At 32.5% G+C, this 4,638-nt stretch overlaps 1 long non-coding RNA gene across 1 annotated transcript; it reads right to left on the bottom strand.

The window, feature by feature from the left end:
* Window positions 1-1,290: 1,290 nt before the first annotated feature.
* Window positions 1,291-2,092, bottom strand: LOC119639989. The gene is made up of 2 exons (XR_005247592.1): window positions 1,663-2,092; window positions 1,291-1,579 (listed from the first exon to the last, which is right to left on the bottom strand). It is a non-coding gene; the product is annotated as an uncharacterized LOC119639989 (long non-coding RNA).
* Between the last annotated feature and the right edge of the window lie 2,546 nt (window positions 2,093-4,638).

Raw genomic sequence — 4,638 nt, forward strand, 5'->3', positions numbered from 1 at the left:
ACTTGTGCTTTTTCTAATCATTGAAGCGCTTCCGGCATGACCTTGAGCTCTTTCGGCGAAGTGATCTTTATCTCCTTCATCGTGATGAAATTGCCTCCTTTCATGTGTCTTTTCAGTTTTGAGAACAGTAAAAAGTCGAACAAGCAATCAGATATGAATTGGCACATTATTCAAATTTAGCTGCCACACCGTTCATGCCCAAGATATTGGAAGAAAAATTTGCATAGCATAAGCTGAGCGACATTGCGGACTTCATCCGCAACTTCTCTAATAGTGATTCCACGATTCTCTTAAAGAATTTTTTCTATTGCCTCAACGTTCTCGTCGGTTGTTGACGTACTTGGGTGTCATTAACATCTTCTCGGTCTTCTATGATGAGCTTGTGTGCCGCTTCCTTTGATTCATTTTTCTCGACAGCAAGAATTCGCCAATCACACCAACACAAGTCCAAGTTTTTTTTCTGTCAAAAACAAACTAAAAATGCAGAATAGCTGACAATGTCTTAGGTTGGGTACAAGTGCATCAACAACGAATGTCCATAGCCCATGAAATTTGAAAAATCAACTCTTTTTCTTTGAATACACCTCATACATATATAGTGATAAGTGCTATGGTGAAGCCTTGTAGTGTACATAATTGCAACAAGCCGCCTAATTTATCCGTTATCCATGTAATTGAATTGAAAATTGAATAACTGTACAAATCTCTTTGACTACCTTACTGCGTACTGCAGTAGCGGTTACAGAAAGGGCTCTTTCTATCGGTGAATGTGTACATACTGACCTAGCAAGTGTACCACGATTAAGACGATTCACTAGTTGAAAGTTGACTTCTGGCCCTATATAGATTATAATTTATTTAATTTAATTTTCCATAAATGCAGAATTCAGATACAGTGATGGTTCAGCTGAATTGGGGAACTCATCAATTTGAAGACTTAACCTAATTACAATTCAAACAAAATGACCTTAAAACAATAGACAATTAATAAAAGCATATAAGAAAATAACCAATGTGCCTATCACATACCCATCAAACTAAGCTTTAACTATCAGTTTAGGTAAGGCATCGGCAGTGAATGGGTCTTAATGAATGCAATAGAGAAACGTAAGCGGATTAAAAAGTTCATAATTTAACCTGCATTGGTTGAGTTTAATAAAAAGAAAATTCCTTCTCGGAGGGACAGGAATGTTAAAATTAATCGCACTTGACAAAAAAGACGAGTCAGTAGCACCTACCTACCTTTCACAAGTGACGGCAAGAATATAAGTAGTAACCTATTTTCATAAGGAGGGAGGGGGACGCTTGGATCTCAACACAAATTTCTAAGAGCAAACAATGAAAATTGATTTAATTGAGTTCACATAGCAACGATACGACCGAGGCGTGTTCCAATACAGGGCACACTAAGCTGACTTGTAATCTTCTCTTCACACGTGGCTCGTCAAATTCCCTTGACCAGCGTTTAATGAAGCGTAGCACAAAGTATTCAACAAGTATTCAAATTGAATCGAAGCTTATGATCAAACAGGATACCTAGGACAAGAAATGAATCCATGCTCTCCAGCCATACCTGAGTCTATAAAATATTCCGTCTCGGAAATGACAGTTTCTTAGATTTTTTTTTGTTCAAACACATAAACACGTTACCAAATAATTTACCTCAGCTTGCAAGCATTCCAACAAGGAAAAAATACTACAGAGGCGCACAGAAATGTATTGAAAGTGTTTGGTGAAGGTACAGTCTCTGATAGAACATGCACAAGATAGTTTAAAAGATTTTGAATAGGTGATATCGACTTTGATTTGGGCGACCATATGTGATCGAAAACGATACTTTTTCTTCTTCTTCTTCTTCTTCTTTTTTTTTTTAATAACATCGGAGATTGCGAAAAGACTTAACTCAGCTCAACAGACGATTTTATTCCGGAACTAGTATTTTATTTTATTCTATTCCCGATAGACGTTATAGAAAATTAGCAGACCTACCAATCATTAATATACTGAACAATTTTCTTATACTATTTTAAGTTATTACATATCAAAGATTCGCCCCTAAGGTGTATATTAATTTTCTTTCTTTATTTTTATTTTCTTTTGATTAAGTAAATATAAAGCTTTCTTTCGCTTGAGTGGGAGGGAGAGTGGATAAAGTTCATTGTATTTCAATTTTCTTGATTAGAAAGAAAGAAAGAAAAAAAAAAAAAGAAAAAAATAAATAAATAAATAAAAACAAATTATAATAACTATATAAACTCGATTCGACTAACTTACTTTAACTGAACTGTCCGCACAAGTAATTCATCCATTCATCGATCCATTTATTCACATATATCAATGTTGATACATCTTGGAAAAGTTGTCAACATTGTAGTTCAATGCTAATATTTGTTTTCATATTTATTTCATATAAAATTTTCTTTTTTTTTTCTTTTTATTATTATTATTATATGAAAGGAACTTATCACACAAAACGTAAGCATTGACTCCCTACAATATTTATTAAGCAATAAATGCTCTCGCCCCATATTTATATATAACCTTTCCTTTATATATATATATATATATATATATGTATGTACGTTATATTTTCTCGTTTGCTCCCCAGTTTCAGTTTCTGTTTGCTTTCTCAAAACTAATCAACAATTTATACAAATACTTTACTATATACATACATATATACATATATACTTATATATCAATTCAACTGATATTTACTCAATTGCTCGTTTATTCGTTTCTTGTCGTCGTTGTTGTTGTTGTTATTGTTTTTGTTGTCGTCAGTTTATCGGTACCGTAGGCAATTTATCATTGGAAAATTGAAATTATATCAAACGCTTGTTTGGTCTCTTATTTGTTTTTCGTTTCATTTCATGTTGATTTTTCAGTAGAATGCTTTTTTCGGGAAAGTAATGCTTTATTCCTTTTGACAAACATATACATATATATATATATATATATATATACAGTATGTATAGTATAGTATACTTAAACACAAACCCATGAAAAGCTTAAGCTTTACAAAAAGAAGAACATGGCCCCTCTATAATTGTTTATCATGCTCCTTCTCACTAGCCAGCAGTAAGCTAGCAATTGTCGTGAGCTCTATCTTTATAATTTTGTTTTATTTCTTTTTACTTTTTTATCAATATTGTTATTATTATTATTGTTGTTATTACCGTTGGTCTTCTTATTGCTGTTTATATTCGTAGCATTATTTATTTATTAAACATTTATTTGTCAATAGTTTACACGGTTGTGACGGACTGATTGACAGACAGACAGAATCGCTGAGTGCTTATGAAATGCAAAACATTGTATTTATTATAATTTTTTTTTAATATTTTTATTTTTGTATTTTTCATTTTTTTGTTATTGTTTTGTGTTACGGTAGCGTTTTCTATCGCTTTCCCTGCTCTCTCGCCTGTTTATGGTATAATTACTTCATTATTTATTAAATGTGTTTTATAAGTTTGTTTTTCATATGTGTGTGTATGTGTGTGTGTGTGTGTGTGTGTGTGTGTGTACGTTGTATCGTAAATGTTTTTTTGTTTAGCTTTCGTGTTTATCAAATTAATAACGTTTTACTAGCGTTGTGTTATTTTGTGTTATTATTTATGTTCACGACTTGCATAAATATTTACATACGTGGTAGTTTGATAGTGTATGTAAATAATTTTATATTTTTAATTGGCAACGTATATAAAAAAAGATGTAATTTTGCTGCAAGACAAAAAAAATAAAAAATTAAGTGTCGGAAAAAAATTAAAACAAGTCATATAGGCCGATTAAGCCTGGGGACTGAAGCGTTGAAAAAGAAAACAATGAAATATATTATATTCGGTCCTCACCGAATCGTCTGTGCCCATCTGTACGATTATCCTAAAGACGTAAAAATAATATATTGGATTCGGAACAAATCTTATGCACCCATCCTATGAAAGATTGAAAAACAGGGATATAGAAAATGGTATACATAATATTAGCTGGACGTGGATGATTTTTTGCATTTTTGTATGAAAAATTTATGAGCAAGGAGCAAAAAAGACGGCAACCAAAAATATTCTCAGTTTTGGCTGTAATTGTGTTTTTTGATCTGTTTTTCAAACTCTTTTGAAAATTTGTAGGCGATGTTTCTTTCTTTCTCTGCGAGAATGTATACCACAGATACGGTGCAATTGGGTACACGGGCTGAGAAGGACTGACTAATAGACGGTTAGATGGATAGACGAACAAAAGGAAATGCTTAGATGCTTGATTCCGCGTGTTATTAAGATATTGAAAAAAAAAAATTTAATATATGATAATATTGGGTAGGTGTGGTCAATTTTTGCACTTTTGTACAGGCACTCGTACAGCGTCGCCTGTAGAATATATGTTCAACTTTTTGTGGATTTATCTATTGTGGTTTCTGGGTAATGAGAGGAAAGCCAGATGGACAGATGGACATACGGAAATCGATTCAGAATTTGATGCTGACCAAGAATATATCTACTTTGCAAGATTTTTGAAGCTTCCCTCAAGGCGTTGTAAACGTTTCGCCAAATGATTATCTCTCTCATCCGTTCGGTGGTGGGCATAAAAAGAAAAATCTTTTTCTAAAATTTTCTTTGGTAATATTTTGATAAAATCTCTAAG

This window comes from Glossina fuscipes, unplaced genomic scaffold, assembly GCF_014805625.2.
Source record: "Glossina fuscipes isolate IAEA_lab_2018 unplaced genomic scaffold, Yale_Gfus_2 114, whole genome shotgun sequence".
In the NCBI taxonomy this organism is placed as follows: Eukaryota; Metazoa; Arthropoda; class Insecta; order Diptera; family Glossinidae; genus Glossina; species Glossina fuscipes.